The sequence below is a fragment of the Nicotiana attenuata genome, unplaced genomic scaffold (genome assembly GCF_001879085.1).
Source record: "Nicotiana attenuata strain UT unplaced genomic scaffold, NIATTr2, whole genome shotgun sequence".
In the NCBI taxonomy this organism is placed as follows: Eukaryota; Viridiplantae; Streptophyta; class Magnoliopsida; order Solanales; family Solanaceae; genus Nicotiana; species Nicotiana attenuata.
This window is the reverse complement of record NW_017672773.1, coordinates 150827-163117: the sequence shown is the minus strand read 5'-3', so window position 1 is coordinate 163117 and position 12291 is coordinate 150827.

The window sequence follows — 12291 nt, the reverse complement described above, 5'->3', positions numbered from 1 at the left end:
GGAGGATATTTTTCGATGGAGCAGCAAATTTCAAAGGAGTTGGCATAGAGGCAGTCCTAGTATCAGAAACCGGCCAGCACTATCCGGTATCCGCCAAGCTCAGGTTCCCATGCACCAACAATATGGTCGAGTACGAAGCTTGCATCTTAGGGCTCAAGATGGCCATTGACATGAACGTCCAAGAGTTGCTAGTGATTGGAGATTCGGATCTACTTATACATCAGGTCCGAGAAGAATGGGCAACCAAGAACTCCAAGATACTCCCGTATTTGCATCATGTACAGGAGTTGAGGAAGAGGTTCACAAAGACAGAGTTCCGGCATATTCCCAGAGTCCAGAATGAGTTTGCCGATGCATTGGCTACCCTATCATCTATGATTCAGCATCCAGATAAGAATTTCATAGACCCTATTCCAGTAAAGATTCATGATCAGCCAGCGTACTGTGCTCATGTCGAGGAAGAAGCAGACGGAAAGCCTTGGTTTCACGACATCAAGGGATACTTAGCCAGAGGAGAATATCCAGAGCTTGCAAATGCTACGCAGAAGCGCGCACTGCGAAGATTGTCCAACAATTTCTTACACAGCGGGGGAATCCTGTATAGGAGAACTTCGGATTTGGGTTTGCTGAGGTGCGTTGACGCGAAGGAAGCATCTAAACTGCTAGAGGAGATTCATGCCGGGACCTGTGGTCCGCATATGAACGGTTTTATCTTAGCCAAGAAGATACTCCGGGCAGTTTATTTTTGGATGACTATGGAGACGGACTACATCCAGTATGTTCGAAAGTGCCACCGCTGTCAGATCCATGCAGATATGATAAAAGTGTCTCCAAATGAGCTTAATGCAACAAGCTCGCCATGGCCGTTCGCCGCCCGGGGAATGGATGTTATCGGACCGATCGAACCTGCCGCATCAAACGGGCACAGGTTTATCCTAGTAGCAATTGATTATTTCACCAAATGGGTTGAAGCAGCATCTTACAGAGCAGTGACTAAGAAAGTCGTGGCAGACTTCGTCTGTGACTGTATCATTTGTCGATTCGGGATCCCAGAATCAATCATTACTGACAATGGCTCCAACCTCAACAGTGATTTGATGAAAGCCATGTGCGAAACCTTCAAGATCAAACTCAAGAATTCCACAGCTTACATGCCTCAGATGAACGGAGCAGTAGAAGCCGCTAAGAAGAACATCAAGAAGATACTGAGAAAGATGGTAGAAAAGCATAAGTAGTGGCATGAGAAGCTATCATTTGCTTTGTTAGGGTATCGCACCACAGTCCGCACATCAACTGGTGCAACTCCCTATATGTTGGTTTATGGTACAGAAGCGATCATTTCAGCCGAGGTAGAAATTCCCTCCCTAAGAATCATACAGGAAGCAGAGATAGATGATGCAGAATGGGTGAAGAGTCGTTACGAACAGCTAGCCCTCATAGATGGTAAAAGAATGAATGCAGTTTGCCATGGTCAACTTTATCAGAACAGAATGTCCCGAGCTTTCAACAAGAGAGTCATACCAAGACAGTTCACACCAGGACAGCTGGTGTTAAAGAAGATTTTTCCACATCAAGATGAAGCCAAAGGGAAGTTCTCTCCCAACTGGCAGGGCCCATACATGGTTCATCGGGTTCTAACAGGAGGAGCCCTCATACTTGCAGAAATGGATGGAGAAGTTTGGCCAAAACCAATCAACTCAGACGCAGTCAAACGATACTATGTGTAACTATTTATGATTTCCTTATGTAATTTGAACTACGTCTGACCTGATTCCCGTTTAAGAGGGGATACGTAGGCAGCCTTATGGGTTCGGTCACAATTCAATAAAATTTTCATCTTCCCCTGCAATTGGAAACTGGGGCAGAATTTTGAGGAGGACCCTCAAAATTCTGAAGTAACTTCAGCCGATCATCGCAAGCAATTGTCAAGAAGCAGCAACCCGGTAAACTAGGGCAGAATTTTGAGGAGGACCCTCAAAATTCCGCAATAGGAGAGGCCGCAATGTCTTGAACCACGTCACAGTCGTTGGTTCATCTAAAAACTATTTCGTAAATATATATACATATGTCATATCTTTAACAAACTCATGCATGTTTATTATCAAAATTGCTTTGTTTAACAAAGCTACCCCAAGGGTACCTACAGTATCACCAAAAACAGAGCCGAGCCGGTCAAGCGAAGTCAGCAGGAACTCGAGCTAACCTTTTCCCTTTACAAAACTCACGATTTTCCTTTGGGTGCAGGCACCCAAGTCACAAATCATTGAATACATTTATACACTCACACTTTTCAGGAATACAACTCTCAGAATTATCGCCTCACAACCGCTATCCGCATACAATCTCCCCAGCAGCCATAATCGGCAACCAGCTATCAGCTATCAGCTAAGAAAATCTTTATTACCATTCGTCTCTCATCTTCTGCATTAGGCTACTATTCTACCTTCCGGGGTTAAGCTCTACCTCCATTTGCATTTTGCATTGGTAAGGCTACTATTCTGCCTTCCGAGACTAAGCTCTGTCTCCATTATTGCATAAGGCTACTATTCTGCCTTCCGAGGTTAAGCACTACCTCCATTTGCATTTTGTATTGTATAGGGCTACTATTCTGTCTTCCGAGACTAAGCTCTGTCTCCATTATTGCATAAGGCTACTATTCTGCCTTCCGAGGTTAACCGCTACCTCCATTTGCATTTTGCATTGCACAGGGCTACTATTCTGCCTTCCGAGACTAAGCTATGTCTCCATTATTGCATAAGGCTACTATTTTGCCTTCCGAGGTTAAGCTCTACCTCCATTTGCATGGCTGAAATATCGCCACCTCATTTAAATCCTGCATCGGCTGAAAGATCGCCATTTATCTATATTTTTGCACGGCTGAAATATTGCCACCTCATTTAAATCCTGCATCGGCTGAAAGATCGCCATTTTATCTATATCTTTTGCACGGCTGAAATATCGCCACCTCATTTAAATCATGCATCGGCTAAATTACCGCCATCTTTTTTACGCCTTGCATCGGCTGAAAGATCGCCACCTGCTATATTTCATGGGATGAAACATCGCCAAATCGTCCAAAGGAATCATTGTTCAGAGGCACCATTCTCATAGCCCGAGAACGTCATGCCATGGCCTGAGGACCCCACTTTCTCTCTGCATAGCATTATTCAAAGGCATCATGGTTCGGAGGCATCATTCCCATAGCCCGAGAACATAATTTCATAGCCTGCGAATCCTTTATTATATGTTTCATGGCCCAGGACATCATGGTCCGAGGACATCATCCTAACCGTCCAAAGACAGCATTCATGGTCCAACGGGAACTCGCATCACGTTTAAATTTATGCACAATATATGTGCTCGTGTTGTTTATTTGCAGTTAAACCGGCTAGCAACGACCGTCTCAACAGGAGCGATCCCGCTCTAGTTCCCGCAGCCTGTTAGACTTTGACCGTCCTTCCCAACCTGAATATCTCGTCCGTTCTTGAAAAAATCTCTATTGGCATGTTCCGCCGATGGATCCTGAACTACATATGGTCTGATTCCTGTAAAACCAAGGATATGTAGGTGGCTCAGGAACCTGAGCTCGGTAGAAATTCTTCAAATTGTTTCGTTCGGTCAAAATTGGCCATCATATCTTTACCCGACAACTCTTTCATCCTTCCCGGGTAAAGAGGGGCAGCTGTTGATACCCAATTTTTCCCTACGTATTTTTTTCATATACAAAATACTTTCAAAATAACATATATATATATATGCATATTTAAGCATGCCCAAGTGTTTTGGTATTTTTCATAAATTTTAAAGATTTTTAAATTAATTTATTGTCCATTTTAGCAATACAAAAATCAGTAACTATTCCCAAAACTATCAACCTTGGTGAATAGTTTATTTCATTCTCATACTTACACCAAAATATAGTTAAGGTGATTTTTGTATATTTTTACAATTTTATTTGGTATTTTTAAAAGCCAAAATACATACAATTGCAATTTTAGCCTATTTTAGGATTAATAGCATTTCTATAATTATAAAATCGGTTCCAGCATTTTTTTAACTAAAATTTATATATTACTAATTGGTTCAGTGCTTTTAATTTGTTTTTAAAATCATTTTACTATTTTTTATAAATAAAAAGGGTAAAACTGGCTATTTAACATTTAGTCTCATTTCATTTCAATTACAGCCTCTTTTACATTTCAATTTTAACCCTTAATTGACCCAATCTCAACCCCAACCGGACCGGCCCATTTTTTAATCCTACCCAACCCATAACCCAATTCAAACGACCCTACCCGGTTCCCACCTACCCCTTTAGATCTAGGTTGTTGATCGTACAGATCAACGGCCATAATTTCCCCTTACCATTTTAACCCCAAATGACCTACCCTAATCCCTCATTCCCCACTTCTCAGCCGCCTCTGAATCCCAAACTCTTTCAAACTCTCTCAAGCTCTCCGGAACCCTAGCCTCCTCCTGCCCCTTTTCAACCGCCTGTCACCGGAATCCATAGCTTCTCAGGCCATGGATAGTTGGTACTCACCTACCTTCACCAGTAAGCCATGGTTGTTCGAAGCTTCGAGACCTGACCTCGATGATTCCCTCTCCGATCTTCTCAGCCGTTTGATTCCATGGCTTCTCCGGCATGCTCCGGCATATTTAAGACTCAGGACCCTGATTGCTGACCTCTCCGACTCAAGATCGGACCTTCTTCCAAGCCTTTCTCATTTCTAGGGTTTCTCCGAAACCCTAAGCTATTCGAGGTTCTTTCCATGTCGTTTGCTTAGATCTATGCTGTATCTATGCTTCACTTGACATTTAAAGTGTTTTCCCCAAAAGTTCTTTTCAAAATCGTTCGTCTTCGATTTTAGGGTTTCTGAAAGGATTTTTCCAAAAATCTTTCTAATTTTTTCTTCTTCTTTGCATTATGTGTGTTGTCTATATCATGCTCGTGTGATTTCTTTTGCTACGCATGTACTGTCTGTCTACTTTTCTTTTTTCTACTATACATGTTACTCCTATGTTAATCCTGTTATGTTTTCTTTGCTCTTTTACTATATGTGTTTACCGTTGAAATTCTTTGATTTTTGTCTTACTAAACTCTGTTCGTATTCTTGCTAAACATGCTTCATCTGCTTTTGTTTAAGTTTGTATCATCTCTTTCTTCTGAACTCGTTTAAGGTCCGAGTTTTCTCAAATATGTTCTTCATGATCTTGAATCAGCTTTCTTACTTTGTTGTTCAAACATGCTCTCATATCTGTTTTGTTGAGGCTCTGAAAAAAACCTTTGAGTCTGTTTCAATGGCTTGCTTTCTCACCTTTATGTCTGATTCAAGTTGAAACCCTAGGATTTGGGGGTTCCCCTTGGCGATTTTGATTTTGTGTTCGAGTTAGGGTTCCACTTTGGGATCCTGGACTCTCAGACTCATTGTGAGTCTGCAATTGGACTCGTATCCTCTTGCTTACGATTCTGAACCTTTTAATGTTAGAACTATTTTTCTAAGTAACATGACGATTCTTTTGTTTGATTTGTCTGCTTTATATATGAGAAGTTCTTCTTTCAAAAGGGTTTTTGCCAACTACTAATTGATTTCGAATTCCTTTAATAGTGTTTACTTGATTGTTACTGATTTCCTTTAAATTAAACCTTTCCTTACCCCTTTCCTGACTTGATTCATTCGAGTAAAAGCCTGTAACTTTGATTTTACTAGTTGTCTGATTGATTCCCTTTCCTTATTTCACACAAACCGTGTACCATTGGGCTGTTGCCTTAAATAACTACTATGTATTTACCCTTTATTGTACTTCCTGGAAAATATTTTTTCAAATCCCTTTCCTTAATTATTTTTACCCGTTTGAAATCAGAATCCCTTAACTAAAGGGAGATTGATTACAATATTATTTCCTTATGTGTTTATTTTACAGTCACTACACTCTTGCCTACTTTGCTGCTCATGTTCTGTATTAAATATGTTACTTTCTTTTATGTTTACTGTTTGTTATAAATTCCCCATACCCCCATTCCCTTCTATGTGTTGAGTTAAAGTTCATGGCCTGGCAGTATCGAAATTACTGCCCAGGTCTGAACCTGACCTTCAATGGGTCTTAACTCCCAAATCTAGCTAACAGGCTGGCCAGGGGTGTGCCAGCATTCCTAATTGCTGGGCATGGCCACTAGCCTGTCATGGCCTTCCCTAACTCCCCCTCTATTGCACTTACACTTACTCTTAGACTCTAAGTTCTGCCCCCCTCCTATGAGCCTTGCCTTGGGGACCTTGAGTTCCCTCTGAACTTGGACATTTGAGGGCTGGCTCTTCCATACTGCACTATAATCTGATCCTGCAATGTATTTGGGTGTAAGCACTGCCTGGAGTTCATGAAGCCCCTTGGAACTTTGACACACCCAAAGATGAGAAAGACTTTGGAAATCTGATCTTTGGAAGTTGGTTTATTTCATGTTTCAGACTAGGAGTCTAAATTAGGCTCTCCTTGGTTGGAATTTTTTCTGATGTAATTTTCTTTACTTTTTCTATATTCACTCAAGTTGTAATAATCTTGTAATAACTTATGGGGCGTATAGTGAAAATGGGGGAGGGCCACTCATGGTATGCATATGGGGTAGATATCATGTTTTAGGTCTTTACTTCTGCAATCACAACCTTTTCGTTTATGTATCTGCTTATAGAGATCCTGCATATAAGTTGTTTCATTACTGCATATAGAGATCCTACCTATAAGTTGTTTCATTACTGCATATAAAAATCCTACCTATAAGTTATGCATCTCGTTAGAAATCATGTATATAAGTTTCTGCATTCCTACATTAGAGACCATGTCTATAAGTTTCTGCATTCCCACATTAGAGACCATGCCTATAAGTGTCTGCATTTCCGCATATAGAAGTCATGCCTTAAGTTTCTGCACTTCTGCATATGCATATGTCACTAGGCAAACAATCTATGGGTTAAAGAATAGTCAATCGCATCCTAGATACCATGCTTATAGGATTCCTGCACTTACGTAACCGTTTTAAAAAGCAGTAACGCTTAGAATTCATGCCTATAGGAGCAATCGTTTAAATTTGATTCATCCGCGAGTCTAAAATCAGTAATAATGTCGTTTAGTATCTGCAGAATTGGTTTATTTCTAAAATCAGTAATCCTTCCTTAAAATCAGTATGCTTTACCTCGTTAGATGTTATGCCTATAGGTCTCACCTTGGCAAACCATTAGGTAACTAATTAACTATACCAGTCTTTAAAAATTTCAACCAGCAGGCAGGCCTAATTTGGACTTCTTATCTGAAAATATGTGATAAATCAACCACCCCTTTAACGTTTAAGTTTAATTAAGGACCTAACCAGTACATGTAAGTCATGCTAAACAATTCGTTGCTTTGAATGAGGAGGCCTATTTAAGCCTTTAACTGTTATGTGTTTCCCCTTTTACTGCTTTTATGTGTTTTTGTTTGTCGCACTAGACTTTTGTCCTTTTAAAACTCTGAAAAGCCAATATCCCTTCCCTTTAGGATTAGTAGTCCCAACTGCCTCCGGGACTGATAGGATTGGGGCGGGTAATAGCATGCAATAAGTAACGAGACCATTCCGCGATTTAATACCTTAGCGGGGTGGGTAAGGGTAGACATGGATATGATGACCACGCGATAACACCACGTGTATAAATGGTTACCGGGTGTTGTGTGGGGTGATCCATGTTATGTATAAACCTAGGACCCCCTCCCTCTTTATTTGTTTACTTTCTTTTCTTTCCAGAACTTTTTTAGAAAAGCTGTTAATTTTTCAGTTCTCTAAACTTCTTCTTTTACTTCAGTCACTAAAAAATCTCTTTTAATTATTTGATTTCCAGCACTGTTTCTTCTCCAAACCTCCGCCTCTTTTATTCCCTTTATTTGATTATTTGTACCAATTATTTGATCCCCTTTTTCCTGCACTTGTATATCCCATAAATAATTATGAAATTGCCTATCTCCGAACTTCAACATGTTTATTTAACTTTTATACTTCCCTTGTTTGCAATCGTTATGTGAAAGTTGTCTTGTATGTTTACTTGTTGTTTATATTTAAAGTCACAATTATAGCATGGCCGGGAACCACACTAGTGGATCTTGGGGGGTGCCTAACACCCCCGAGATAATTTCAAGCCCTTACCCATTCTCTGGTTCTTTTTATTTTTATTTTTTTATTCTTAGTGTCCTAATGCACTCAATCATTAGGTGGCGACTCTTCTAAATTGCAAACCCGGTTCCCAAAAGGAAAAGAGTTGTCCGCACAAATGTCATAAACCCGATTTCGCGAGAAAAAGGGGGCATCGACAGGCTGCGGAGCCTTCACCGCGGATCGCATATAATGGAGTGCGGCCGCGTTGCTTGAAGCCTTAATTTCTAACTCTCTAAATCTCTCTAGTGCGGACCGCAAAAAGAGTTGTGCGGCCGCACTAGGCCTGTTCTCCTGAGTTTTGCCTTGTCTTAGGTACTTGAGCAGGTTTCACTCCTTTTGAGCCGATGTTTGACATTTCGTCACTTTGTCGATCAAACCTGCAATCAAGCACAACTTATAAGCCTTTTGGGACTTATTTGTAAGAATTTATAATCAAAGCATAAGCAAGAAGGAGCATGAAACGCGTCAAAATCCCTAGTTATCAGGTCACACCATGGAGACGAACGGTCTTCTAGATATAGATCTCAGCCAACCGCTCCAAAGAATAGGAAACTGCCATAGGAATGAAATGCGCTGACTTAGTCAGCCTATCAACAATAACACATACTGCATCGAACTTCCTCTAAGTCTGTGGGAGCCCAACAACGAAATCCATAGTGATACGCTCCCACTTCCACTCGGGAATCTCAATCTTTTGAAGCAAACCACCAAGTCTCTGATGCTCGTACTTTACCTACTGACAATTCAGACACCGCGCTACATATGCAAGAATATTCTTCTTCATCCTCCTCCACCAATAATGCTGCCGCAAGTCGTGATACATCTTGGCAGTGCCCGGATGAATAGAATAACCGGAACTATGGGCCTCCTCTAGAATCAACTCACGAAGTCCATCGACATTAGGCGCACAAACTCGACCATGCATCCTCAAAACTCCATCAACCACAACTGTAACCTGCTCAGCATCTTTGTGCCGCACGTGTCCCTAAAGGACGAGCAAATGAGGATCATCATACTGCCGATCTCTGATACGCTCAAATAATGAAGACCGAGTGACTGTACAAGCTAAAATACAGCTGGGCTCAGAAATATCCAACCTCACGAACTGTTTGGCCAAATCCTGAACATCCAAAGCTAGCGGTCTCTCCTCAATTGGAATATACGCAAGGGTGCCCATACTAGCTGACTTCTTACTCAAAGCATCGGCCGCTACATTGGCCTTCCCGGGATGATACAAGATGGTGATGTCATAGTCTTTCAATAGCTCCAACCACCTCCTCTGCCTCAAATTTAGCTCCTTTTGCTTGAACAAATACTGCAAAACTCTTGTGATCTGTGAACACCTCACGCGACACGCCATATAAATAATGCCTCCAAATCTTCAGCGCGTGAACAATGGCTGCTAGCTCCAAATCATGAACTGGATAGTTCTTCTCGTGAATCTTCAACTGCCGCGAAGCATATGCAATAACCTTGCCATTCTGCATCAACAGCTCACCAAGTCCAATACGAGATGCGTCACAATATACGGTATAGGGCCCTGAACCCGTGGGCAACACCAACACTGGCGCCGTTGTTAAAGCTGTCTTGAGCTTCTAAAAGCTCACCTCACACTCGTCCGACCACCTGAACGGGGCACCCTTCTAGGTCAAACTGGTCATCGGGGCTGCTATAGATGAAAACCCCTCCACGAACTGACGGTAGTAACCCGCCAAACCCATGAAAACTCTAGATCTTTGTAGCTGATGTGGGTCGAGGCCAGTCCTTGACTGCCTCAATCTTCTTGGGATCCACCTGAATACCCTCCGCTGCTACAACATGACCCAAGAAGGCCACTGAACTCAACCAAAACTCACATTTTGAAAACTTAGCATATAACTGGCTGTCTCTCAGAGTTTGAACAACGATCCTCTCATGCTCCTCTCAGCTGCAGGAGTAGATCAAGATATCATCAATAAAAACAATCATAAAAGAATCCAGATAGGGCTTGAACACCCGATTCATCAAATCCATAAATGCTGCTGGGGCATTTGTCAACCCAAATGACATCACTAGAAACTCATAATGCCCGTAGCGAGTGAGAAAAGCTGTCTTAGAGACATCGGATGCCCTAATCCTCAACTGATGGTAGCCAGATCTCAAATCAATCTTCGAAAATACCTTGGCATCCTGAAGCTGATCAAATAAGTCATCAATCCTTGGCAATGGATACTTGTTCTTGATGGTGACTTTGTTCAACTGCCGCTAATCTATGCACATACTAATTGATCCATCCTTCTTCTTAATAAACAACACCGGCGCATCCTAGGGCGAGACGCTAGGTCTAATAAAGCCCTTATCAAGCAAGTCTTGCAACTGTTCTTTCAACTCTGGCGGGGCCATACGATATGGAGGAATAGAAATGGGCTGAGTGCCCGGAGCCAAATCAATGCAAAAGTCAATATCTCTGTCGGGTGGCATCCCCAGCAGATCTGCAGGAAATACCTTGGAAGCTCCCGGATAACTGGCACAGAATCCATAGAAGGAACCTCAGCACTAGAATCACGAACGTACGCCAAATAAGCCAAACACCCCTTCTCGACCATACGTCGAGCCTTCATATAAGAAATAACTCTGTTGATAGAATGACCAGGAGTCCCTCTCCACTCCAATCAAGGCAACCCCGGCAAAGCTAAGGTCACGGTTTTGGCATGACAATCCAATATAGCGTGATAAGGTGACAACCAATCCATCCCCAAAATAACATCGAAGTCAACCATGTCGAGAAGTAGGAGATCCACACTAGTCTCAAGACCCCCAATAATAACCACACACGAGCGGTACACACGATCTACAATGATAGAATCCCCTACTAGCATGGACACATACACGGGAACACTCAAAGAATCACGAGGCACAACCAGATATGGAGCAAAATAAGATGACACATAGGAGTACGTAGACCCTGGATCAAATAGAACTGAAGCATCTCTACTGCAAACTGAAACCGTACCTGTGATAACTGCATTGTGGGGATTAATCCTCAGGCCTGGCTGGAATAGCATATCATCGGGGCTGGGCCCCACATCTCTGAACTACATCCCTGGGACGGCCTCCTGCTGGCTGACCATCACCTCTAGCGGCCTGACCTCCACCTCTAGCTTCCTAACCCCTACCTCTAGCTGGCTGAGCGGGCGGTGGAACACCTGGTGCCAGAACCATGGCACGAGTACCCTGATGCTGAGAACTGCTCGATGCTCAAGGGCAAAATCTAGCAATATGCCTCGAATCGCCACAAGTATAACAAGCCTCGACTGCTAACCCTGAAATTGACCCTAATGGCTTGAGTAACCACCCTGAAAACTCTGGAGCCGAGGTGCACTGATAGGTGTTGGTGATGTACTGTAGGGTAGCTGATCAGAATACTGCATATGAGGGCCACGTCCACCTGGAGCAGCGTGAGAAGCCTGAAGTGTTGAATGAAATGGCCTGGGAGGATGGCCCCTACCAAAAGATCCCTACCTCCAAATGAGGTACCACTTAACCTACCAGAATGACAAGGCCTCTTATTCTACCCCTGACCACTCCCCTGAGCTAGAACTATCTCAACTCGCCTGACCACATTGGCCGCATCTTGAAAAGAAATCTTGCTCCCTGACTCCTTATCCATCTGTAAATAGGCTGAGCGAGTCCCTCAATAAACCTCCTCACCCTCTCTTTCGGTGGGGAGTATAAGAAGAGCATGACGAGCCAATTCAATAAACCTAGTCTCGTACTGGGTGACAGTCATAGAACCCTGCTGAAGATGCTCGAACCGCATGCGGTACTCCTCTCTTTGAGTAACGGGAAGGAACTTCTCGAGAAATAGCTGCGAGAACTGGTCCCAAGTGAGAGCTGGTGACCCAGCTGGTCTTGCCAAACAATAATCTCTCCACCATTTCTTGGAGGAACCTGACGGACGAAAAGCAGCAAAGTCGACCCCATTGGTCTCCACTATCTCCATGTTCCGTAGAACCTCGTGACAACTGTCCAAATAATCCTGGGGATCCTCTAAAAATGTACCGCCATAGGTAGTAGGTGAAAACTTGGTGAACCTGTCCAATCTCCACAAAGCATCAGAAGACATAGCTGATCCA